Source organism: Bubalus kerabau, chromosome 15 (genome assembly GCF_029407905.1).
Source record: "Bubalus kerabau isolate K-KA32 ecotype Philippines breed swamp buffalo chromosome 15, PCC_UOA_SB_1v2, whole genome shotgun sequence".
Classification (NCBI taxonomy): Eukaryota; Metazoa; Chordata; class Mammalia; order Artiodactyla; family Bovidae; genus Bubalus; species Bubalus kerabau.
Genome location: NC_073638.1, coordinates 75,898,040 through 75,910,257, shown reverse-complemented (window position 1 = coordinate 75,910,257; position 12,218 = coordinate 75,898,040). Strand labels below are relative to the sequence as shown.

At 49.8% G+C, this 12,218-nt stretch overlaps 1 protein-coding gene across 3 annotated transcripts in view; it reads right to left on the bottom strand.

Annotated features, from left to right (window-relative positions):
- Positions 1 to 3,243, bottom strand: part of PRDM11 (PR/SET domain 11) — a 90,417-nt gene extending 87,174 nt beyond the window's left edge. For all 3 annotated transcript variants that reach the window (XM_055546944.1, XM_055546942.1, XM_055546943.1), the window contains exon 1: positions 3,168 to 3,243. The gene's annotated coding sequence lies outside the window, so the exon portion shown is untranslated. The remainder of the gene's footprint in view (positions 1 to 3,167) is intronic.
- Positions 3,244 to 12,218: the final 8,975 nt, after the last annotated feature.

Below are 12,218 nucleotides of genomic sequence, written 5' to 3'. Positions count from 1 at the left end.
TTTCCAAGCCTGTGTGTGTGTATGTATCTCTGCCTAGAATGCTCCCCCAGTCTCTGTATCAGTCAGGATAGCCTGTATCAATAACAGGCTAGGTTATGCTGCAGTAACAAACAACCCCCAAATCTAAGTAGTTTGAAACAACAAAGGCTTAACCATCACTGATGCTGCACGTCCATCATGAGGCACCAAGGGGGTTCCACTCAGGGAGCGGCACAGGGACCCAGGCCAGCAGAAGCAGCCACCAACCCTACCTCCTGCCATTTGCCACACCACAGGAAAAGAGCACTCAGGAGGGTCTCAAGACCAGCAACCAGATGCTCTGGACCAGAAGCGGCATGGGCCACTGTAGTTCACAACTCACGGCCCCAGCCAGCACAAGGGGAGCTATAGTCAGTGCTACACATGCCTGCCTGGAGGAACTGGAAATATTTAGGGTGTAGCACTAAGCACCACCAGACACTCACTCCATCTTGCTGTCCCCCAACCTTAACTCATTCATTAGCTCACAACTGTTTCAGTATTCCAGAAGGAGGGACCGACATGTGCCGGAGAGATCAGAGAGATGCAGGGAAGACGGAAGACGAGGCCAAGGAAAGGATAGGCCCACATCACTCAGAGGCTTCTAAACCATGGGAACAATTTGGTTCTTTACCCCACAAGTACTGTGAAGACTTTTCAATGCTTTATGCGGAAATGGGGAGTCTGCTGTGATCTTCTTGGGAACAGATCACTCTGCCACTCTAAGACTGACGTGGAGGGGAGGTCACAGGTGGAGTTAGGAGGCTCGTGCTATTGTCTTGGGAATAGACAGTGGTGCTTGACCAAGATGCTCAGGAAGAGAAGACAGAGAAGATGTGGATGGAGTCAATTTAATAGGCTGAAGTTCCCTAGATCTGGAGATACAGTGGATTGCAGTGTGGGAATGGAGACACCAAGGTTTCTGCCTTAGGGACTAGCAAGATGGTGGCAGCCTTGGACAAGATGAGAGCCCTGGAGGTGGTTTAGGGATGAAAATGATGGAACAGCCTCGGACTCTGTGTGTGGGTCATAACTATGAGATAGTCAAGAGAACGAGCTGAGGAGGCAGCTGAATAAACAGGAATGACTCCTGCCTACTCGTCCAGTGGTCTTCACTTCCTTCACACTTGCCAAGAACTTAGAACCAAGGGAAACCCCTCCCCCATTTAAGTCCAGGTGAGGAAACATTCAGAAGTCTTACTTGACACCAAAGACAACAAATTTTTGAAACATATCAATGCAAAGGGTCAAGAGGACAGAACTGTAACTCAGGTCAGAGTAGTATGTAAGTGATAGCTGTGAGGGCTGGTGAAGGACTCCTGGGACCAGTGAGGGGAGCCCCTCACCTCTGAGCACGTCATTACGGTAGGCAGCATAGACTCTGCCTCAGTTGCCCCTTGGAGGCCCCAGCAAATTTGGGACTGAATGGACCCGGGTGGAGCTTGTTGGGCAATTCTGATATTCCCTGGAGAGTGTTCTGCACTAATCACAGGAATAAAAATACTTTTTAACTCACTGTGGGCTATGGGCTAGGCACTGTCTCTGTGCTGTCTCATTCCATCTCACAACTGCCTGCCCAGACAGGCTTTGTTGGCCCTACTTTAGGGATGGAGGAGCAAGATCCAGAGAGGTCAAAGGCAATCGTGCCAAGTCCAAAGTCCCAGGTCAGTATGAAGGGGAAGGAGGACTCCAATGGAGAAGCCCTTTTTCATTAAACTAAAGCAACCGGCCTGGGCTCTATTCCAGAGAGGAAGGTTTACAGACACATGCCTACACAGAACTCTGCTCACCCACCTCTGAGAAAGTCAGTGAGCAAAAATCATGCCCCATTCCCCAGGGAAGGAGAGTTACATCTGCCCCATGGACCTCATAGTCCCAACCCCTTCCTTTATCTCAAGGGGAAGTGAGGGCGAAGGACAGCTTGGGTGCCACAGGCATCATGCTTCATGGAAAATTATTTTGCTACAGCACAGACAGAATCCCCAGTTTATAGGTTTACAGGCATCAAGAGCCCTGTCTCATTCTTCCCCCTGTCCCCGCGGACAAAGAGCTGGGTGTGTTTCCTTTCAGCCACTCTAAATTATATACAACAGCCTTACTCCACATGAAACAAGCATCTGAGAAAGAAGAGAGGTTTAACATTTTTCTCCCTGAAGTCCCAGCCCATCCCGGGGGTGGTCTAAGCCCCTATCGCCCAACACCACCCCGTACAAGACACGAGCAACTTTTCCACCGGCACCGACCAGCGCTCAAGACAATCTGTATTCTCCTTGCAGCCACTTGCCTGGGGCGTGCTGGCCTTGACCGGAGAAAGGTCATCGGCCGCCAAGTGCCTGCAGAGGAGACTACCTTGGGGATTGCGGGGGTAGGGGGTGGGAATGGGGGGTACACTCCGGAGAGATTTCCCGAAGAGTCTACACCGCATTCCCGAAGACTCTACACCGCACCTGGGATGCGAAACGTGTTAAAAGAAATGCCCCCGGCGCGACCACGTTTACCGGGAAATCGTGCACCGCGTTGGAAAAAGGGCCCCCCACCGCACCCCGGCAGGACTCATGCCTCCCACGTCCGCTGCAACCCCCGTGGCCGAGCCGAAAGCGCGCCCCCCCCCCCCCCCCCCCCCGAGAACTAGGCCAGCAGCGGCGGCGGCCGCCGCGGCGAGCCGTCCAGCCTGCGGCGCCCCGCCCCGCCCCGCCGGTGTCTCAGCGTTCTCAGGCCGAACGCACGGGGCCCGGGCGGCCGCTGCCATTGGTCGGCGGCCACGTCCGTCAGCGGGAGGCACGCCGGCGCAGAGCAAAGGCTACATTGTAACAAGGCAGGCAAGCGAGCGAGCGAGCGGGGCGCGGGTGGGGAGGAAGGAGGCGGAGGGGCGGCCCCCGAGTCCCGCAGCGGCGGCGGCAGCTACCTGCCGAAGGGTTAACCCACCTCGGGCCGGGGCGAGCCGCACCCCCACCGCCACCACCCCGCTCCTGCGCCGCCCGGACCCCCCTGCGCCGCGGGCGCTGCACCCCCGGCCGCCCGCCGCCCCCGCGGCCGCTCGCAGCCCCTGCCCCGGCGGCCCCCCGCGTGCGTGCGCGCGCGCTGGCAAACTGCCGAGCGCTTTCCGAAGCCATTTTCAATGGCCACAGTGGCTACCGGGGCTGACTCACCTTCCCGGGAGTGCCGCGGCAGCCGCGGGGCCCGGGCGGCGCGGGCGGGCCCGGGCGGGCGGCTCGGCGGAGGCGGCGCGGCCCCGGCTGGCGGCCCCCGCGGCGGGAGCGGCCGCGCTGCGGGCGCGCTGGGCCCCGGCAAAGTTTCAGCGCCAGCCTCGGCGCGGCGGCGGCGGCGGCGACTCGCTGCTGCTCTCCTCCCCTGCTTTGACCACCATCTTATTAGTACAGGAAATGACATGGAAAACGGAAGAAAGCGGCGTTTGGGGCAGACGCGGACCCCCCAATTCAGGGGCCCGGAGCCGGGACTCACCAGCCGCGCGTCCCAACCCGGCCCCGGGAGAAAACTGCCGGGGTCCCCTCGGCGCCCCCGCCCCGCGCCGTGCCTGGAGGGGAGCGGGGGTGGGGGGAACCTGGTTCCTCGAACCCAAAAGGACAGGGCGACTTTTATAAACCAGCCCGGGAGAAATCGAGAAAAAAAAAAAAATGAAAAAAAGAAAAGGTTAAAAGAACTTTCGAACTGGGATACTTTTTTTTGTTTTTGGTCGGAATTAAAAGTTCTAGAATTTTAAAAAAGTCATTCCTTGAGGGGGCTCCCTGGCTCCCCCACTCCTGTTGCTGCCCCTTGTGAACCAAACTGGGGAGTAAACGTGTTGATATTTTTAACCCTTTCTTGGCTCCACTGCCCGCAACTGGCCCCCTACTGATCCGGTTTAACTCTTTGAATGCCCAGCCATTCGGAATTCCAAACGCCAGGTGCATCCCGCTGAAAGCTGGGGGAAGAGGGCTGGGGGGGGGGGGGTTCATTTGAAACGTTTAACTATTTACGTGGGGCTGCGGTTTTAACGTCGCGAGCCGCACGTGTTCTTCAAATCGGAATTTTTTTTTTACCGGGATTGAGATCCTGAGAACCGGACTTGCTGGTCCCGGGCTGTCTTGGGAAAGATGTTTAAACCGAAATCGCTTGCTTGGGTCCTCAATTTCTTCATCTGTGAAATGGGATTCAACATCGCAGAGCAACAAGGTAGCAAAGAAAAGATCGGGCGGAATATTCATAAAGACGGTGTTTAAAAGCTTGAAAGGCTTTACTCCACGCTTGGAAACCTGACGGGTTAGGATGCAGCAGAGAACACCGCGGGATGGCGTAACCAAGACAACTACTCCCAAAATAACAGTGTTCTTCTGGCGTTGTCTGCAAGGCAAGGGGCCCAAGTGCCAGATCTCTCCTGTCAGGGGAGGCTGTGCTGCTCTGGCTCTAAAACCGAGGTGTAACCTCTAGTAGAAAGTTGTCAGGAGGAATTTGACCTCAGGACCGCGCTGGGGTGGGGCGCTTCTTAGGGAGGGGCTTCCCGACCGTCAGACATCCGTGGAAGCCCTGAAAGTCTTGGCGCAGGAGGTCTCCAGTGGGTACGGCCCCGGGGAGATGTTCTCTCGGGGATGGAGGTCCCTGTCAGTTTCCCTGCTGGCTGGGAGCCTGAGTCCCAGATGGCATCCATGGTCAGACCCCAGGACATGCTCCTAGCTCTTGGAGTCTGAAAGTTGGGGGTTGAGGGGAGAAGCTCTGTATGTACCACGTCTTTTGTTTCCCTTGAGTCTGGCATCACAAACACACCTTCTTGAAGTCCTTCATCTTGTACTTCCTGTGTGATCTTGAATAAAGAACTTCCCTTCTCTGAACCTCAGTTTCCTATCTGCAAAGTGGGACACAGGAATAACAACCCACATTGCCAGCTCCATGTGAGGAGCCATGAAACTTTAAAGAGCCTAGCACAAGACTGCTCACAGTAGATGCTCAAGTAACGATAATTAACATCAGAATTATATGACTTTCAATATAACTATAAAAAGTTTGCTGAGTGTCTTTCTGCTCAGTGCCAGGCAGAGTGTTGGGTACTGGGGAGTACCGAGGTTAGTTAGACCTGGTCCTTTTAAGAGGTCTTGGTCTGGCCAGGAGATGGAGAAACTGGTAGTTAACTCAGATTAATTCAATAATTAATGCACAGCTTTATACTGGAGGCCAGGTGCTTGGGCAGAGAGAGGAAAGGACACCAAGGAGGAAGCCATGTATTCCTTTTGAGAAGGATTCACCAAGGAAAGGGTGTCAGGTGGGCCCTGATGGGGTTGGAATTTCCACCGGCGGTAGGATGGCGTTCCAGGAAGGCGAACAGCACTGGCAGAGACCTGCAGGTCTCAAAGCGGCAGGGTGTGTAAAGTGGCCAGCTATGATGACTCAAGAGTGGGTGGGGCAGAGGAGCCCAGATGAGGCCAGAAAGCCAAGAGGATAAAGAGAGAAGGTGGTCACGGCCTCCAAAAACCAAAATGGTCTTTGAGAGAATGAGCTGAGGAGTGAGGCAAAGAGGGAATTTTTCCATGTGGTGCTGGTTTTCTATTTAAATCTCCCCATCCATTTGGCCCAGTCTGGCTTCTATTTGCCAGGAACAGTTGGTCTCCAGGCTCCAACTCTGGAGTGAGGCTGGGTCCTTGGGCATTGCAGGCCAGGAGTCTTCAGTCGTCACGCTTGGTGGGCACAGAGAGTCTGCATGGTTCAGAGACCCAGGTCTGAGGTCCGGCCTGCCACCCCCTGCCATGGAACCTGGGGTGCATGACTCTTCTGTCTGAGCTCCAGCTTTTTCCTGTGCAACACAGAATTTGCACCAGGGGTCCTACCTTATTCCCTCTAGAAGTGCCCTGTAGCCACGTGATCAACACCACAGCTTGGGAAGGGATCTCAAACTAGACTGGGAGACTTTCTGGGAGCCCAAGGCAGGCAAGGGCTGGGACAAATGCCTGGGGTCAGTGGGCAGAAAGTGGTAATTACCTAAAGTGATTATCCCAGGCCCCAAAGGTAATCACTGTAGACAAGTGGTCTGGACAAGGTAGGCCTTTGAGACTGTGCCTCAGCTTCTTCCCTCTGTGGGCTGAGTTGGGCCTGAAACACAAAAGTAAGGATGAAGAGAAGGTCCACTCAGATCCCCTGAGAACTAGTTGGGGGTCAGGCGGTACGAAGGGGGTTGACGTGAATAGGGCACGTGACACACACTTTCAGGGACCTTACCATTTGACCCTCTCAGTAATCCAAGGCAATCGGCATCATTGCTGTTTTTGCAGACAGGGACACCATGCTCAGAGAGGTTAAGAAACTTGCCTGAGGCCACACAGCTAGTTAGAAGTAGGATCAGATTCACAGCCAGATGTGTCCGACTCCATTGCTCCATGCTCTCCACCCTTGGACATTTCTGGTTTGTCGTCCTTCTCCATAAGACAACTTTTTAGCCAAACAGTTGGTAAAATATTTCCCTGGTTTCTCCCTTGTGCATTTCACACAATAGGAGCTGACCAGAACTGTGCGATGGGATGTCAGGCTCTTCATGATTGCCCCCTACAAAAAATTTACCAACAATCCCAGTCACTTCCAGGTCCCTTTGAGGACACTGGCATGTTCTAAGTGAATGAAGCTCAGATCTTCAGAAAGAAAAGCCAATCTGAGACCTTTCTCATCTACTACTGATACCCAAGTAAAACATTTATGCAACGAGCTGCGATTTAAATGCCCCCTGGATGACTAGAGATTCACTTCCACATTTGCTATGAAGCAAGGACCAGTATTTATTGCATCAATCAATGACCCTTCTGAAAGCCTTGAGGGAGAAATTTCATTCAGGATTTAGTGCCTGTAAAAAACAGACCAAAGAGCAACTGCATTTCCCTCGAGGAGCTGGCAAGCATCTCCCTTGCTAACAAGAAGAGCTGCATAACTGATCAGGTTTCCCTTTTTACGCAGGCTGCCAGGAAGCTCAGGGCCAGATTCCACCCCCATCCCCAACAACTTTGGCAGTTGCTCCCTCCTCATTCCTCCTTTCCCACCTCTAATCCTACTAACTCAGCTTTGTTTTCTCTGCCTTTTATTAAAGATTCCCCCCCACCTTTAATGGCAAGAAATAAATATTTAAAATAAATCCACATTTGGAAGAGTTGCTGAAGGGAGTTGGATTCCATGGGCCTTGTGTTAAGCCAGGCATGGTTCTCTTTTGGTCTTGTCTTGTCCACTCGCCCAACAGCTGAGGGATTCCTCTCTTGGAAGGGAGGAGGGACTGGCTTATAACCAAGGGATTCCTCACTCAGCTGCTGATGACTAAGATCAAATGCCCTGGGTCAGATCATCATGGCTATTTTTTGGTTCTGCTGACAAACAGCTTGCCTCTCTCCTGTCAACCGCCCAGGAAGCACAAACCTCTATCCCCTACCCTCCCCCACCCCACCCCCACCAAGCTATCCCTCATTCATACCTCCTGCTGAGTTTTGGCAGGAAATAGACTCCTCTTTTCTACAGAAGCCACTGCCCGTCATGGGCTGTCTACCACGTGCCCAGCAAGGTGAGATGATTAGGATGCAGGTTGAAGGTGAAAGAGCAGCTTTAGAACCTTGGACAGGGAAGGTCTCAGAGATGTGGCATCTCATGGGAGTCTTGATCAGTGGGAAGGAGTCAGCCCCATGCACGGTTGAGTAGTCGAGTCCCCTCAGCAGAGGACACAGACCTGGGAAAGGCCCTGAAGCAGAAGCTAGCCAAGCTTGTTGTATGGGGTGGCCCAAGGCTAGTGCAGAGCATAGTGTAGAAGGAGAGACAGGGAAGGAGACGAGCAGAAGAAGGGATTGGATCTAGGCGATGCTTTTCCATGGTTTGGAGTATTTGAACATCAGCAGCAGCCAGCGATGCTTTACAGCTGGGGAAACGCAGGGCCTCACTTATGTTTTCACACCATCACCTTGGCTGCCATGCGGCTACTAACACTGACCAAGTGCCAGACAAGTCGGTAGGTATGTTCATAAACCATGTTATTTAACTGTCCCTCCTGCTTATGAGGTTGATGTGGACCTGTCTTTTATCTGCCTGCCTAGTGTCTGACTTCCCTTCCAGTGACTGGGGAAATTCCCACCCTTCTGAGCCCTGGAGAGACCCAGGGTGTGTCCACCCCCATGCCCACTAGAGAATCTGAAAACATCAAAAATTCCCTTTCAGGAGATGCACAGGTCATGAAGGTGGGGTCCTTATAAATAAGATTTGCACCCTTAGAAAAGAGACTCGAGAGCTCCCCTGACCTTCCCACCATAGAACACAAACAGAAGACAGTCATTCAAGAAGCAGGAATCGGATTCTCACTAGACCCAATCTGATCTTGGACTTCCAGCCTCCAGAACGGTGAGGCATAATTTTCTGTGGTTTCTAAGTTGCCAGTGGTATTTTGTTGTAGAAGCTCAAAGGTAAGGTACAGACATATGATGGAGCCTCAGCCAATTAGATGAGATCCCCCACCTTTGGACTGGAATCTAGTGACATGTAGAGACATGGACCATGGACGGTCCTTTCTGGTGAGAGTCGGGGTGCACTAGAGTCAGTTCTCGAGGGCAGGAGTGCCTGTAGCTGGATACGGAAGGGCTGCAGGGGCTGGTGGTACAAGCTAGAGTGCCTCTCGACAGTATCGGGCAGCGTCCGCATGGGCTCTGTGGCATGGTCTTGGCTGTGACTCTGTCTCTGAGCACCCTGCACTTGGTTCTTCAACTTTTCAGAGGGTCATGAGCTACCTGAACTCCTTTCAATAGGTTCCCTGTTGCTTAAATCAATGTTTTTGTTCAGTTAAGTCATGGCCCACTCTTTGCAACCCCATGGGCTGTAGCTCTGTCCATGGAATTCTACAGGCAAGAATACTGGAGTGGAGAGCCATTCCCTTCTCCAGTGGATCTTCCCTACCTCACGGTCTCTGAGAACCAGGAATCTTGGGAGCAGCTTAACTGGGTGGTTCTGGCTCAGAATTGCTCTTGAGGTTGCAGTTGGGTTGTCAGCTGGGGCTTGCCAGGTTGTCAGCTGGGCTGAAGGCTTGCCTGGGGCTGGCGAGTCCACTTCCAAACTCCCTCACATGTAGAATAAACCATGATGCAAGTTTGGCTGGGAATGAGGAAGATTCCCAGGATATGGGATTTTCAGCTTTAAAAGCAGGTTGGCTCCAGGCAAACCAGGGCAAGTTGATCACCCCATTCCTGTGATTGTTGAAGAGAGAGCTTAGATTCTTGATTTGGGCATCTCAGTATCACTGCTCCTGATACGGCAGCTGGTCTTCCTTGGAGTGAATGATCAGAGAGAGAGAGAAGCAGAAGAAAGTCATCGTCTTTTATAACCTAACCTCAGAGTGGCATACTATTCCTTCTACTGTATTCTGCCGTCAACTACAAATTGCTGCTTTTCAAGGGCATTTAAAATTCTTAAACAGCTGGGAACACCAGACCACCTTACCTGTCTCCAAAGAAACCTGTATGCTGGTCAAGAAGCAACAGTTAGAACCTTACCTGGAAGAACTGACTGGTTCAAAATTGGGAAAGGAGTACGTCAAGGCTGCCTGTTGTCACCCTGTTTATTTAACTTATATGCAGAGTACATCATGTGAAACGCTGGGCTGGATGAATCACAAGCTGGAATCAAGATTGCCAGGAGAAATATCAGCAACCTCAGATATTCAGATGATATCACTCTAATGGCAGAAAGTGACGAGAAACTAAAGAGTCTCTTGATGAGGGTGAAAGAGGAGAGTGAAAAAGCTGTCTGAAAGCTCAGCATTCAAAAAATTAAGATCAGTCCCATCACTTCATGGCAAATAGGAGGGGGAAAGTGGAAGCAGTGACAGATTGTGTTTTCTTGGGCTCCAAATTTTGCAGCCACAAAATTAAAAGATGCTTGCTCCTTGGAAGGAAAGAAGAGACGTCACTTTGCCAACAAAGGTCCGTATAGTCAAAGCTATTGTTTTTCCAGTAGTCATGTACAGATTATTGGGCCATAAAGAAAGCTGAGCACCGAAAAACTGATGCCTTCAAATTGTGGTGCTGGAGAAGATTCTTGAGTGACTGAACAGCAAGGGCATTTGCCATCTGCCTCTGCAGAGATTGGTCCCTGTGCTGCTGCAAGTCTGACCTTCAACATGCCCTGAAGGGAATTCAGGGTGGAGAGTGAGGCAAGTCTGTGCTCCAGGGAAACTGGTGGAAGAGGTCTTTGTTGTTATTCAGTAGCTAATTCCTGTCTGACTCTTTGCCACCCCATAAACTGCAGCATACCAGGCTTCCCTGTCCTTCACTATCTTCTGGAGCTTGCTCAAACTCATGCCCATTGAGTTGGTGATGCCATCCATCCATCTCATCCTCTGTTGCCCCCTTTCTCCTCCTGCCCTCAATCTTTCCCAGCACCAGGGTCTTTTCCAGTGAAAAGATGTTCTTCGCATCAGGTGGCCAAAGTATTGGAGCTTCAATTTCAGCATCAGTCCTTTCAATGGATATTCAGGGTTGATATCCTTAAGGATTGACTGGTTTGATCTCCTTGCTGTCCAATGGACTCTCAAGAGTCGTCTCCAGCACCATACTTTGAAAGCAACAATTCTTAGGCCCTCAGCCTCCAGACACACTTAGACGTATATTTTATGTGCTTCTCTCATTATTCCTTTGAAATAATTTCCAGAAGTGGACAAAGCATGTGCCAGGCTTCACATCCTGAAAAATTTTGCCAAAGTGCCCTCCAGAAAAGTGGTACCAATGTCAGTTCTCATTGGCTATGTGAGAGCCTGCTTGATTCTCTAAACCCTTACACTGAGCATCATCCATCTGCTTAATCTTCAGTAATTTGATATAAGAGAGATCTGGCTCATTTTTTCTTTAAATCACATGGTATTAATAGCAAGATGAGCATATTTTCATGTGTTTATTAATCGTGGTGTCTCATTTGTGAATTGCTTGATCACATTCTTTGTCTAAGGTTGGGGTCTTGTGTCTTTTTTATTGATTCATAAATGTAATTTACATATTAAGGATAACAAAAGTCTTTGAAATTTTATCACTATTTTCTCAATTCAGAAACATTTGTAAATGTATTTATGATTTTTTTTCTGTATGGAAATTTAAAGGGTTTGGTTTTCTGCTGTCAGAAAGACTTTCTCCTCCAGGAAATTGTAAAAATATTCTCTTAGATTTTCTTCTAATTTTAACATTAAAAAAAAAAATGTGACCCATCTGGAATTTATTTTGGTGCAGAGTTTAAGATGGAGATCGAACTTTTTTTTTCCTTAGTGAATAAGTTGTTGTCCTAACACCAATTATTGGGTCTTTCATCCATTTCTCATTGTTCTACAGTGCCGTCTGTATCCCATGTTAAATTTCCATATCACACACAAGCCTACTTCTTCTCTATTATGTATCATTGATTATTTGCACAGTACCAAACTGTTCACATTGCTATAGCTTTATAGTATATTTTAGTATTAGGCAGGACACAGCCTCCACTTTAACTAACTTGATCTAATTCCCAGAGGCAGAGATTTTAACTCCTAGGTAATATTTGCCTTCACATTCCAAATTATATGTTTATATTGCTAGCTGTTGAGTAAGAAATTTCAAACATCATCTGTTGATTTTCTGACATGAAAGATGAGTCTTCCACTCATTCACACTCCCGATTCGCAGATGCCCCCCCACCCCCGGGCTCAGTCTGCTAACATCTTCATGGTGACTTGTGTCCCTGCGCAGGGTCTTCATTGTAATGAGTGTATCAGTGTTGTGAATTGCTAAGCCAAGGACACACTGTTATTAAATTGCCTTGATTTTACAGCTTTCTGTTTTTCCTAGAGTTCATAATAGACCCATTTTTTTTTTGCATTTGCTTAGTTTTTTTAACATCTAAGATTTTATTCTAACATTGTAGAATGCCTTTCACTACAATTTTCAACACCCTCAAACCTTTTAGATTACCTATCAGAGCCTTTTGTTTTTCCTACACTTTTTTTCTTACATGGTGGATCAGAAATCTTTCTGAAGAGTCAGATAGTGAATACTATAGGCTTTATGCGCTGCCTGGAGTCTCTGCCACATATTCTTGGTTTTTACTACATTATTTATTTGTTTTTACAACTCTTTGTTCAGGATGTTTTGAGATTCATTTATGTTGTTGCTTGAGCCAGCAGTTTGTCCATTTTTGGTATTGAGTAGCATTTCACTCCATTGATATACCACAGGATTTGGGTT